General features: G+C 36.1%; 1 long non-coding RNA gene across 1 annotated transcript; it reads left to right on the top strand.

Annotated features, from left to right (window-relative positions):
- The first annotated feature begins 10813 nt into the window (after positions 1 to 10813).
- Positions 10814 to 12085, top strand: LOC122594990. Its single transcript, XR_006323173.1, has 4 exons — positions 10814 to 10824; positions 11067 to 11212; positions 11499 to 11539; positions 12000 to 12085. It is a non-coding gene; the product is annotated as an uncharacterized LOC122594990 (long non-coding RNA).
- The last annotated feature ends 3152 nt before the right edge of the window (positions 12086 to 15237 follow it).

Genomic DNA, 15237 nt, shown 5'->3' with positions numbered 1-15237 from the left:
CTGGTTACTGGCCACAATCAAATTCTTGATGATGATGGCAACTTGAAGACGTCTGGCCACATCTTCATTGCTGGTTTCAAGGGGTGTTGGAGATATTTTTAGACACAGATTGTAGAGTGTCTTAGAGGGAACAATGGAGGACTGGATCAAATTACATTGATCCAAGTCGAGATGGGCTATTATCTATGGCACGGGATGAAAGTGGATTTTGCTGAGATGTTGTTTGCTCAGCTGTTGACTAAGTTGAAGGGGAAGAGGAGCATTCACATTGCCTTCCCTAGATTTTTAAGTATTTGTTTTTTGGCATTACTGGGAGAAGGATACTCTGATATCCTTCAGGAGAGCTCTCAGACAGAATTTTGCAAAGACCTCTCCAAGCTGACCGAGTCTGAGGACGAACCTGAACTGTCCCCTGCAATGCTTCAGGTACTTGGTCACCATATTAAAACTGACGCAGCACGACCGGCTGGCTCAGAAAGATCACTGGGCGGGTCACAAAAGAATGTGAGACCCACCAGTCGATCTAGTGGCAATTTGTTACACTTGTTTAAACCCAAAACAAGTTCTACCATGCCACCTTCATCTTCCACTGACCAACCTGAGGATCTCCCAAAAGATTCCTCAGGATCTCCAAAGGGTTTATTAAAACCGCGTCCTTTTAGGCAATCCTTACAACCCAAGGATACTAGTACCCAAGCTCAGCCTTCTGAAATCTCAAAACAGGTTTCAGAAGAAGGTCAAATGGGAAACCTACAAGCAGCCATCTCCAAAACTTCTTTAGGAGGAGATGGTGAAGATATTGGTGTGTCAGCCCAACACACATTAGAAGTTGAGTTTGCACATGCACTCCCTGTAATTTCACAAATCTTACACTCTTTGCATGGACAAACTTTTGATGTTTCTCAGGTGATACCCAGAGAAATGGAGGTCTCAAAGTCTACGGCCAATGAAGAGACTCTTGGATCCAGCACAAGAGTTACTGAGGCACAATTGGTATCGTCTGAAGTTGTTCCAATTCTGACCAGTGACGATGCACCTGCTGAAGCAGCTGCTGAACTGGGTGCTGGCTTGGATTCTGGGAATCAAGACCAGAACATATCTGACCAGACTGTAAACATCTGGGATGACGATGAGTTTCCTGAGGGAAACCTCGAGGACTTTATTTTTGAGGAAGACTTGTTGAGGGAGAATCTTTCAGATTCTGAGCCAACCCTCACTCCTGTTGAAGAACCTACATCACCACCTCTTTTACAACAACAATAACAACAACAACAACAAAATATCATCGATCTTGATCCACCTTATCAACCACCACCAATTTCTCATCAACATCCTCTATTTCCATAAAGCACAACTCCAGCATATGTTACATTTACTGTCTTTCAACCACCTCTTCAATTTCTTCACCCTCAAATCCATGTTGTTCTACCAAGGAGGGCATATGATCTGCCAGGAGAGCAAGAGAAAGAACTAGATTTTGAGACCGAGTCTGATGGTCCCTCAGAAAGAATCTTGGAGAGATCTCTGGCAAGCATCAGAACAACTCCATTTGTTGCTTCAGCTTCCACTTTGACTGCTGCACCTCTGAGCATGGAAGCTCAGCTAGAGAAATCACAAACTGCAGTCCAAAACCTTCTCATTCAGGTTGAGGGCTTATCAAAATCTCTAGCTGCCAACACTAAGTCTCTGGCCGATTTGAAAGATGCCCAGGATGTTATGGGTACTGAATTTACAAGAATAGCAGTTAATGAGAGCTTGGTGATTGGGAAGTTACACGAATTGGTGTCATCATGTAATGGTTTGAGTAGGGCTATTGGTGAAGCCTTCAAGTTGACCAAGAGGGATGTGCAAAGTTCAGTCGTTGCGAATTTGCAATCCTGGCTACTTATGATACAAAATTCTTTCTTAGCACTTGAAAAAGAAGTAGGTGAGTTGGTTTAGAAGCCGAGTGTTGATGAAGAGTCTCTTGGTGCCTCTGTTGGTGAAAAGGTTTCTACGACACTGAAATCCATATTTTCTGAAGATCTCATTTCTCAAATTTCAGTGTCGGTGGCTGAAAAGGTTGAAGAGAGGGTCAGGATGCTGGTTTCTGAGGTCTCCAAAGCAACAAATGACAAGGTTGACAAAGCTGTAACTGAAATGAAGAATTTTATGTCAACTCTTGATCAACAAGTTCAGAACCAGTCAAAGCAACTGGATGAAATCCTGGCCCTGCTCAAGAAAACTCCTGAAGTTGTTACTCCTCCTCCCTCTGGTGCTTTATCTGATGAAGAAAAGGGGTTACTGAACGAAGTCTTGGAGCATGAGAAGCTGAATCTGAACTCTACATTCAGACTAAGAGCTCAGTTTGCCACTATGTCAAAGGGTATTTCTGACAGTATTTCTCAGCAGAATTGGGAACCTCTGCAGGGCATGCAGAAGGCCATTGAATTATATGCAAGGATGCCTGCGGAGATTCCCAAAGGGGGAAATGATGTGCCGATTGGTTTGCTAGCCAGCTCTCAAGAATTAATTGAAGCAACCAAGAGGTCATCTGGATCTGAGGGGGAACGACTAAGGATACAATCTGAACCCCAACCATCTGAACAAGCAAGAAAAGACAAAGGCAAAGCTAAGATGGTTGAGGAGCCAAAGAAAAAGGGGACCAAGGACTCTGGTTTTGTGGTTGGAGAGAATGTGGATGAGCATGGTTATCCATTGCCAGATTTAGAAGCTGATCAGAAAAAGTTGGAAGCCCTTCAGAGACAAGTCTCCAATCAGTTCATCATGTGGAGAGAAACTCAAGAAAAAGAAAGGGCCCAACACTTGGCAATGGGTACCATTGATCAGGTGGATGCTGCAGCTCTTGGCCTCACAAATGAAAGATATCAGAAAATCAAGCATGACGCAAGAGTGCAGAAGGCCTTGGTGGATATGGCCGAATATGAGTATGGGATAAAGTATTCTCCCTTAGAACAAAAACTGGACCATCTCACTTTCAAGATATCTATTGAAGATCTGATAAAGAATAGGAAGAAAGAGATGGAGATTAAAAAGAAGGAAATAATGTCCAGTGTTCTGAAGGCTGAGAAAGAAATCTGCAGGCCTCCTCAGAAGCCCAAACTTACTGGCCCAAGGTCAACAAGAAAGAATGCTCGAGATGCTGACCTCTCTACATTCATACCCATTTCCAAAGAAGTTGCTCAGGTGAAAGATAAACATGAAAAGGATCAGTATGATTATTATATGAAACACAGGTGTCATCTTGCAAAGATCCTGGATGTGCAAATTCTGAAGGAAGATGGTCTGAAGCTGTTCAATCTGACTGTAAAAAGAGAAGGTAGAGCTGAAGAAGAATATGAGCAGGTTTCGGTGCATAAGTTTGGGTATTCTGAGCATAAGGAGATGATCAATGCGCTGAAAGGAAAACCAAAGTCTCATCTGAATGGCGCCTGGATGCTGAAGATCCAACAAAAAATGAAGACCAAGGTTGAGATGGAGGAAAGACTGTTTGGAAAGATCAGCTCTCCAAAGAGAAAGGCTACTGAAGCACCTTCTGGCTCAAGGCCTGCGAAGAAGTAGTTGTATCTCTTTGTAAATATTTGTACTTGTAAATATTTTTCATTTCATTTCTGTACTTGTAACTAAACAATCATCTCAGTATCTTCTATATAGTTACAAGTTACATCATATTATTAGGAAATAGTTTAAGTTAGAAAACAAACTAGAAAATTTTTCTTAAGGCATCATGATCTATGAGATGTCCTTGGAAATATTTTTACAACTTAAACAAAAACTTGTATTTTTAGACTTACAAACTTGTATAGATAGAAGTCTAAAATACATGAACTATTTTAGAACAAATAGGGGGAATTTGTTAGGTCGAAAATCGACTAAGTATAATTTGTTCAAAATAGTTGAGGCTCAGTGAAGAAAGCTTGCTCAGGATTCTGTAGTCATTCAGAATAAAGCTCACTGAAGCTTCACTTCAGATTCAGAATCAACCAACACTGAAGACGTTCAGCCGAAAGTCAAAGACTGAAGACTGAAGTAGAAGATCATCTCAGAAGCAGAGCTCAGAGAAGATCTTACCTGAAGTTGAATCTGAAGAGGCTCAGTGAAAAAGTACTTACAACACTTTTTCACTGATTACGAGAAAAGTCTTTTTGCAGCTTTAACTACCTTTACCTGGTTAATTACTATCAACCTGGGATTGGGAAAGTTTTAGCAAAAGGTTGGGAATAAAGTATGTCAAGTCACATCAAAGAAACTTACATACTTTACCTTAAACAAACATGTTATGGATTTGTCACACAAATCCATCCAACCATATTTTGTACGGCATATTGCCATGTCATTAGGACATGTTTGCCTATAAATATAAGACTTCTCACATTTGCAAAATGGCTTGGAACTTTGGCAATTGCAACGTGTGTTATTACTCTAAGTATTCTTATGAGTAATTCCTCGTTGCATAGATCATTTATATTTCTGGGGTTGTTTAGATACTTTCACAAGTGTGATTATCTTTGTTCCGCAACAACTCTTGTATTTTGTTTATAGCGATAAATAAAATACATTGAAAAGTACATCTCGACTCATTGCCATAATAGTTGATTATATATAGTAATTTATATAGTTTCAAGCAATTATACTTTATTAGTCTTATCCATTATCTGGATCGTAAGTCTAACTAGTCATGTCTAGTTTCGATTTACTTGCCAGTCGGGTTTCTTGATATAACTTGTGATTATTATCGTCTAACCTTATATCTTGTTATATCTTGATCTTTGTACATCTTGTTAGGTGGACTTACAAATCTCAAATTATTTTACTTATCAAACAATGGTCATTTATCCAATAATTTTTTTCATAATCGACCATGTACTTTCAACAACTAATAATCATCTTGAAACATCTCAATCTCGAAACAATCTTTCAACTTATCACAATAATTATTTACTCCCTTCACCTGAACTAATAATCCTTTGAACAACCAAACAAAAACAATATCTACCAATCAAATTCTACCTAATACCTTGAACTCTATCTATCAATCATTTAATCATTTCTCCCCCTTATGATGAATATGTGAAATGTATTCATCATACAATGATGATTGATAGCATAAATTGTAGATGAAAACAAACAACAATCAAACAACGTATCCTAACCCAATTCCCAATTTCCAATGGACCTATTAGTGAACTGGAATTTGAGGTTGCGTTGTTGGAAAGAAAAATTTTATATGGTGTTTGTGTTCTTTGTGTTTGTGTGAAGAGAAATAAAATCCGGATAAAAATGATCCGTTAAGACAACCAAAAATCCAAAGGATTAATGGTGTGGCCTAAAAATACGATTACTATTTTTAGGACTTCCCATTATCACCGAGAAATGCACAAAGCTTATCTCTAAATGGTTTGGTCTATGGATTTTTAACCGATAGATTGCTTTACAGAATGTAATTGATGGTCAGTGTCACAAAGGCGTTCGATAACCATGTCTTACTATCCTCAAAGACTCTTGGGAAATAAATTTGAGGTCACATAGACTTCTCGTTTACTCAACAAATTCGTAAAATGAAAATGTGAGACCTACGTTCAACGTTGGAAAAGATGTTAGCATTGGTAGGATTTCCATTCGATCATTGTGGAATATCAAAAATATGATATCACTACGAATGTTCCAGCAATATCACAAAGATATGCAATGTCACAAAGACATATAATGACTCATTGTGTCCTAGTCAAATGAAATATATATATCAAGAACGCTCTAGACTCAATAGTGATTGGAGCAGAGTGTCTCCCTTTATTCAATATCAACATCTTCCAAATGAAGAGTCGATACAAATGTGAAAGTCTCCGTGAGAATAAAACAAGTATTTGTTAAGAAATACTTGAGTGGTTAGGTAAAGATGTGCATTGCTTCACTGGGTCCATGAAGTCTTCTTCAATATCGAGAAATCAACAAATGAAATCTGATAGAAACGTGATGACCTGGCTTTTTGAGAATTTTTGGGAGGGCTTTCATTTCTTTTAGCCCTTTCTCACATCATTTCACCGTAACCTCTCACTTTTCGACTACTCCTTCATGTCATTTTTGCACAACTATCATCACACTCGTATACCCGCAAAATCTAGAATTGAGAATATAACTCTGGGGTTACATCTCATCGGCGATGACAAAATCATGGAGTTTTGATGAGTGGCCTAAACTCTTGTGTGCAAATCTAACACCGAACTTCTTTGAATATAATCAAAAATGGTTTGAAAAACATCCAAAGTGTTTATAAAAATGGAAAATGAGTTTAAACACTTGAAAGTTTTGGTTTTATAAACAAACTCCCCCTAAATATATGCATGATTTGAACAAAGTGTTTGGCATGTAAAAGGGTGAGTAAAAAGGATTGTAAGTTGCTCACAAACATTAAAAATGAGACTACGAAGGCAGTACACAAAGGCGTTCGATGTCTTGCATCTCATCCTAATACTTTGTGAGAAACTTCAAAAAAGAAATATATAGAAAAATGATTTTAAAAGAGAAAATCTTTTTGGAGTTTTCTAAAAATAAGAAACATTGAAAATCTTTTTGGATTTTTTTGGAATTTATAAACATGGTTTTGGAACCCATTTGAGATTGGGCCCAACGGTTTTTGACTTGTTAAAAGACCAAATGTAAGTCTCATCGATTTGATGAATTGGCGTTGCATTCCATGGAGAACTAAAACCTGGTGGTTTAGTTGAAAAGAGTTTTCGTGGAAGCAACAGTGAAAAATCATTTGAATTCTTCGAAAAACATCCAATCTTGGGAGATGGAGTTGAAAAATGATTTTTTAAACCAAAATCATTCACTTTTTGCACAACTGCTTTAACAGGTTTTGGTGCAAGATCAAAAAGTTCCGAAAAAGAATATTTGAATGATTTTGACTCAACTGACTTATCTTTAGAAATTGGTTCTCATTTAGATTTAGCCAACTGAGATTTTGCTTGAGAAATGTGTGATGAATTATCCTCGAAGGATAGAAAAGAGACAAAAGTAGTTCTTCCATTAAAATTTGGTTTCTTTCTTACCCTTTTGCAATGAGTAATTAGTAAACCGAGAAAACTTTCTTTTAAAAGGTTTTAAAGATTTAACCGTGTAAATCCTCTGTGGAACATCAACTTTAGGTTTGAAAGACTTGGTATTTGGAAAACTTTTAGAAACCTCAACTTTGTTAGAATCACAATCAAAATCAGTCTGAGTTAAGGTCGCAATGGTCGTAACCACATCACAATTAGTTTGCACAGGGGAATTCACAACTTCACATATAGGACAATCAGGTTGAGTGCAAACTTCAACAACTTCTTTAGATGGATTAGAAGAGACAAAACAATGATTTTGACTTTGAAAAGATTTGGTTTGTGTTTGCAATTCAATCACGAGGTCAAAAATTTTATTTGTCAATGATGTTTTGTTTGACTGAAGTTGCAAACACTTGTCTTCAAGACACGTGATTTGAGCACAAAAAATTGTTCATTCTTCTTCAACTTTGCTCTCAAAAATGGTTGACTTTGTTTCGCAACTCATGGTTTAACTCAGAAATCTTTTGCTGCAAAACAAGTTCTTTGATTTGACTGTCTAAAACAACTTTACTGAGCTCTTTGAAAGAATTGTCCAACTCATTTGTTAATTTGAAAATCTTCGAGTGCAAAAGATCATTTTCTTTTTGAAGACATTCCATGTGTGACAAAATAAGATCATTTGCAGATTTGATCTCTTTATTCTCCGATTTGAGTTGGTCAATTTCAAGTTTAAAAATGTTGTGTTCTCTCACAAAGATTTAAATGTATTCACATCGACTTTATTTTTATCAAAACAAACCACTGCACATGGATTCTTCCTGATACACCAACAAATATGATTATCATGACAATGTATTTCTTGCCAACTTGGTTCTTCGCCCATTAAAAAATCTAACATGCAACAAACTCGTTCGTAAGTGTTATTGTCATTATGAACCAAAACTTAAAACTTGTTAACAACTCAAGACAAAACCTTAATAATTTAGCCCAACAAATAAGCGCTAAGTCCAACTCAAAAATTAGCCCAACAGAAAATCTGTAGTGCAATAATGAATCAAATATGACACTTAAGCTTCACAAAACAAGATTTTAGTCCAAATATAAAATACTAGCCCAAATGATAATAACTCAAAATTTTGACACCCTTAAAAGAAAATCTCGACAAAAATAAAAGATTGGATGGTGTAATTAGTTAAGCACGTGAACACTATACTAGAATAAGCACGTGAACACTTAAGAAAATGACCGTTTAAGCACGCGATTTCCTTTTTTTTTTCGAATCACAAGACAGCACACAAAAATATTAAAAATAACACATCTTGACACGTTATCTCTTTCTTTGACACGCGTGTTAGACTATAAATTGATTGACAACACAATTATCTAGACACAGCTATGAGGACACGCTTAATGTTTCTCTTTATTATCACTTATTTTTCACTCTTTCACGTGGTACAACCGACTTCTCAACACTCTCTTGATTAAAACAAGAGTTTGCTTTCAAAATTTATCTATATGCTTTTCTCTCTAAACACAACCACAAGAAAACACTGAAATGACACTCTATCTTTTCTTTCACTCTCTCTGCTCGAACTCACTGTTTTTCTCAAAAATTAATCCAACTCCACTTAAAATTGTTACTCTTTAAAAAAAATAAGTCCACTGTCGTTGTTAACCAAACACGAAAACCTCAAACAACCACCCACAGCCACGGTTGACGACTAGAAGAACGAAAATGCTATTTGTTAAAGAAGAACGAGATGAAGAAGTTTGGTTCAAGAAACTAGACAGAGTGATTTTAATATTTGAATGAAAAAGGGTTTTGAAGAATGAAGTAGTTTGATTTGGGTTTTGATGAACGAATATCGGTATTTGTATGGTTTGCCGAGCAATGAGCTCGGCGGATAGTTGAAATGGGTTGATTTGTATTGTTTGCAGAGAACTGAGCTCTGCAAATGCGAGTATTGAGAAATTTGGCTAAGTTCAACTCGGTAAACACGAGAACTTGAAGACTTGGTCGAGTTGTATGATTGGCCGAGCAACGAGCTCGGCAAATGGTTGAAATCAATTTCTGGTCGTGAACCACTTCGGCAAATACAAGAAGTCTGCAGAAAAATGATGAACACCACGGCGAACTGAAATGGTAAGAAGTCACCGGAAAAATTCAAATGACAAAATCTCTTTCGATGCTTCAACTTAGAACTTGAAACCACGACCAAAATACTCAGAATGAACTTCCGAACAAACCCTGACCACAAACTTTCAGATTTATAGTCGCCAGAAAATATGGAGTCTCGTCGGAAAAATTAAACTCGACGAATTGAAAATTTGAAAAGATGATTCTGTTCAGAATTTGACCGCGAGAAAAACCTGATAAATTTCAGCTTGAATCGATCAACAACAAAGAAGAAATTGACGAGAGAAGTTACGGAAAAATCTTTTGTTGATTTTCCTTTTTTTCTTTTATTTTTTAAATAAATGAAAATTGTGAAATGGAAAAATGACAGTAAACAATCACGTATCAAATGACTTATACGGTTTGCCGAGCTCAAACTTAAAACACCCAAACTCAATAGAATTTGATCGAACACTCAAAATTAATCACAGATTAATCACTAATCTACCTTCAATCACCATTCAGATTCACTAATCAGCCTTGAAATCAGTGAAACCAGTAAAGTTGAACAAAGTCGGATGAATTTATGTTCGTGGATCGTTTGGATTCACAGATTATGCTCTGTAAAAAATAATTTTGAGGTTAAATGAAGGTTTAATGGAGGAATTAAGGTTCGGTGTGTGTTTGAGTGTATGAGGGTGATGGGAGGTTGAAGGAGAAGTTGGAGAGAGAAAGTAGGTTAGAGAGAAGTTATGGAATTATGATTAAGGTTTATTACAAAGTTAGTGATAAATGACTTATGGAGGGGTATTTATACAAATCATCTAATTAACACTAATACTCCTTTCATAGATAGAATTTACAATTAAACACCACAATTATAATTCTAACATATGTAATTTTAAAAACTAACAGCTCCAAGTTTCCAACCAAAGTAAAAGCTATCAAAAAGTTATGTCTAAGTAGGTTTCGTTTTGGACTTTTTTCTTTTATTTAAGCTTCAGCTAGTTGCATCCAAATAAGGCTCTCTAACATTATAAAAACTTAGTGTTCAAAGTTAGAAGCTAAAAGCCTAAAAAACCTCTCAAAAAGGTTGTACCAAACATGTCTTTTTAAGTGTTCATTCGTCTGCTCGGTTGAAGTTAAACAAATGAATATGAACGAATATATTCATTTGCTCGGTTGAAGTTAAACAAAAGAATATGAACGAATATGTTCTTTTCCAGCCTTAGAAACTATGCAAGTGGTGTATGACCTAACTCGTATGTTAAAACTGATATTTATAACTTGTTGGCTACATAGAGGATCAATATCATGTATTAACTTTTGTTATCCGTAGACTTTCAAGTGTTTTGTATGTATATAGCTACATGTCGTAAAGGTTTACGTATTCCATACTACATTATAATAATCAAGCGCTTACTGCTTAGAAGTTGAATATTTTATGTGTTTCTTTTTTCATTTTTGTCTTGCAGGTTTTGCGGGCTGAGATACGGATGTGTGACTAGAATTATTTTGTTCAATACATTGTAAGTTTAGTTACATGTACTGTTAGTTACCAGTTTGTATACTTTGTTTTTAGAAATTGTGCTAAAGTGTTTGTCTTCATAGTTTAACATCATTTAACCCATTACCTTCTCCGTTTTTGCAGGATTCGAGTGAAAGGTAAGATCTATTTTTGGCCTTACTTTTAGGAATCATTTTTTAAAGAAATTCCTAATAAATAAAACTTGCCATTTATATAGGTCTTAAACTTTTACCATCTTCTGAAGATTATTTAACCATTTTTCTTGTTTCTGCAAAATGTTGGTGGATAGAACTTTTGGCGAGGGATATATATATAAATGAAAAAGAATTTCCAAAAGCTGTATATAAATGCTTATAAAGCTCCAATAATTTGATAACAGTTCCGATGAATGGGTTGGAGTAGACCGTCTGATGAAGTATACTGAAAAGAACATTGTGAAGCAGCAACCTCTTGACAAAAAACAGGGTGTTGACATGAACCTGAAGTCTGGTTGCTCAACTGAAACACAACCTGAAGTATTATATGGTATTCTTTTCCCTTGGCAACTGATTACTGGTTGTATTAGGAAATCTTATGTATTAATCAAATCGTTTTTGGTATACACTCTGCATTCTTCTCTATTATGCATAACAGTAACCGTTTTCTGTTATTGGACCTTCAATATGAAAAGGTGGAAAGAGTATGTCAAGAGTAGTGGTATATTGTTTGAACTATGCTTACAGCTGATTCATTTTTCAATTGTTCATAGACCATGCTTTCATAGATTGAACTTTTAAAGTGTTCGGTATCTTTCTGTTTTGTGTTATTTCAGGAGCAAAAGGAAAGAAGAAAGTGGGTGATTCGAGTATGGAGGTACATTCAGATATCTTATATCTTCTTTTGATTTAAAAATTACAGAGTACACTTTGTTGATTATAGATTTTTATCCGTTGAAATGTGTAAATGTTATAACACGATTTCTGCTCTGGATTCGATCTCAACAATGGCGGATCAAGTGTGTGTGTTCTTGGTGTGTTTAGTGTGTGTGTGATTTCTAGAGAGAGAGAGAGGTTGGAACGAGTAAGTATTAAGTGTGTGTAAAAAATGGATCAAAGGCTGATGATTTCTAAAGAGTTGAGGGTATTTATAGTCTAAATCTACAATTAAGTTAATTAACACTCCTAGTCCCTCAACCTTAGAAATCATTTCACCATGTCTAAACAACAACTAAGTCCACTTAACTTAAATTACAATTTATCACTATGTTAGGTCGAAAATCGACCAAGAATAATTTGTTCAGAAATATTGAAGCTCAAAAGAAATACTTGTACAGAAATTCTGAGACGTCCTTCAAAATCAGTTCTTCTGAAGCCTCACCTCAGATCAAGATCAACATATCTGAAAACGTTCAGACTGAAGTCAAAGACTGAACACTGAAGAAGAAGATCATCTCAGAAGCAGAGCTCAGAGAGGATCTTACCTGGTTGAAGATCTGAAGGCTCTCAGTGAAAAAGTATTTACAACACTTTTTCACTGATTACGAGGAAAGTCTTTTTGCAGCCTTTAACTACCTTTACCCGGTTAATAACTTTAAACCTGGGATCGGGATAGTTTTGGCAAAAGGTTGGGAATAAAGTATGTCAAGTCACATCAAAGAAACTTACATACTTTACCTTAAACAAACATGTTATGGATTTGTCCAACAAATCTATAAATGTTCCCAACCATATTTGTACGGCAGATTGCCATGTCATCAGACATATTTGCCTATAAATATAAGACTTCTCACACTTGCTAAAATGCTGGGAACTTTGGCAATTGCAACGTGTGATATTACTCTAAGTATTCTTACAAGTAATTCCTTGTCGCATAGATCATTTGTATTTCTAGGGTTGTTTAGATATTTTCACACGTGTGATTATCTTTGTTCCGCAACAACTCTTGTATTTTGTTTATAGAAATAAATAAAATACATTGAAAAATACATCTCGACTCATTGCCATAATACGTGAATATAATTAGTCTTTATATAGTTTCAAGCACTTGTTCTTTATTGTTCATATCCATATCTGGATCGTGGTTCATAACTAGTCTTTATCTAGATTCGAACCACTTGCCAGTCGGGTTACTTGATATACTTGTGTTTATTGTTAACCTATTTTATATCTTGTTATATCTTGTTCTCGTTGTACATCTTGTGTAGGTGGACTAACATTTGGTATCAGAGCCTCCTAGGTTAAATCATTAAATTGTTATACCTGTTTTGATCCTACAAGATGTCTGGAACCGAACAAACTCAACAAAATCAATATGGTAACCCAAATGTCAACCAAAATGCAACTCCACCACCACCACCACCAGCTCAACCCAGTGTTCATGTTCACTTTCCAAACAATCCGGTACCTAAATTTAGTGGAAATAGTGACACATTCATTACTTGGAAAGCATGTATGCTCAAGTACATCACTGGAGTTGAAAGACACTTGACCACCATTCTTGTAGAAGGTCCTTATGTTCCCATGAATCCATCAACTGTTGTCTTTAACCAAGATGGGACCCCTAGGTTAACACCCAAGGAGAAAGATCATTGGTCAGAGGAAGATCATCGTTTGGCTGACCTAGATTCCAAATTACAAAATATGATTCTCTTTGCTGTCCCGGAAAGTTTAAAACCCATTCTTGTTTTACTTGATAGTTCTAAGTTAATGTGGGAAGAGTTGTTAACATAGTTTGAAGGAACATTGGAAACTATCACCACAAGAAAAGTTTCTTTGAATAAAAAGTATGAAGCATTTTTTGCATTACCAAATGAATCTTTAACTGAAACATATCTTAGATTTACAAATTTGGTCAATCAATTAAAAGCTCTTGGTGTTACAAAGGACAAAGAAATTTTACTTGAAAAGTTTTGTGATATATTACCTTCTAAATGAGAGAATTTAATCATGGTATTAAGGCAAGGTAAAACCCTTCACAGTCACACTCTGGCCTCTTTGTATGGTGCCTTCAGATACACTGAGGAGAATAAAGCTGAGAGAGCTGGGGCTGAGCAAGATGCAAAGAATCATACTTCAACCAGTTCTGCATTGGTTCATTACTCTGAACCACAAGATACTGCCCTACTGTCTTTTGAGAGTGATCAGTCTGACTCTGTGAAGAACATGGTAGCCGAGTTAATGAAAGCTGGTATTTCTGAATATGCATCACATGAATGTGATGAGGATGATGATGATGACCTTGTTGCTATGATTGCCAAAACTTTTAATCGTTTTAAATTTAAATCAAAGAGAAATGGAAAACAATTTTCTTCAAATAATACTGTCGATAAGTCCAATTTAGAATGTTTCAAATGTGGAAAGAAAGGACATTTTATGAAGAAATGCAGATCATCACAACCCTCCTCATCACACACTGCCCCTAACCATTCTATTTTTCAGAAGCCTGATGATGGATACAAAGCTAAGTACAAAAAGCTGAAAGCCCACATGGAGATGATGGCTCATGAAGAATCCAATAAGAATAGCTGCATGGTGGCAGACACTGAAAAATAGGAGGATTCTGATGTGTCATCTGATGATGAAGAAGAAGTAAGGGATATGTGTTTCATGGCTCGTGAAGATCATGGTCATGTTGTCAAGTCTGATATTGAATCTGGTCGTTGGGTGGATATCATCATGAAGAAGGTTAGTACATTTGGTTTTGAGAAGGATGAAGAACAAAAACTAGATCTTTTGGTTCTTATAGAGGCCGACATAGCTTATGTTGAAACTGTGCGTTCAGAGAGTATAAAAATGTTTGAAATAAATTCTTCTGAACTGAACGCCAGTCAGGCCAGATTAAAAGAACTGAAAGATGTTCAGTTGGCCTTGAAAAGTTATCAATCTCTGGTTTCCAAACTTGAATTGGAAAAGGAAGAATTAAAAATTATTTTAGAAAAAGAACAAAAAATAATTAAATCTTGGATGAAATCACCTTTTCCTGAAGCTGCCATTAAGAAAACTTTTGAAAATCAAAGAATCGCCTATGGCACTGGTGATCTATATCTTGCATCCGCAATAACTGATTTGGATGCACTTCCTAAAGAAATGAGACCAGAGATCATTTTTAAAGATCTTGGAAAATCAAAAGTGATAACTGATCAAAACCAGGAACAACATGAGGGCAAATCTGAAGCATGTCAGACCAGTGCTTCAGACAAGAAAGCTAAACCCAAGAAGCCTTCCCCTCAGTCTTCAAATAAGGTTCCTATGAACCTTCAGAAGAAGAAAAATGTGATCCCTGCTGAGCCTTCTACCTCAGATTCTGGTAGAGCTCAGGTGTCTAATTCAGATTCTATTTTGTTTAGGATTGAAAGTCAATTTCAAAATTTGGCTAGGCAAGTGCAGAGTTGTAATGCACGTTTAAATAATGTTGAAAGCACTCCCCGAAATCCTAAACAAAACCCAAAACCATTTTCAAAGAAAATCAAGCAAGAAAAGCAAAAATCTGAGAAGAAAAAGGTTTCTGAAGTCATTAAACCAACTGTTTTTGTGTCGTCTGAAATTATGACTGAAATTCCCTTTGATCCTTCT

Source organism: Erigeron canadensis, chromosome 4, assembly GCF_010389155.1.
Source record: "Erigeron canadensis isolate Cc75 chromosome 4, C_canadensis_v1, whole genome shotgun sequence".
NCBI classification, from domain to species: Eukaryota; Viridiplantae; Streptophyta; class Magnoliopsida; order Asterales; family Asteraceae; genus Erigeron; species Erigeron canadensis.
Note: the sequence above shows the minus strand (reverse complement) of the source record. Positions and strands in the feature narration are given on the sequence as shown.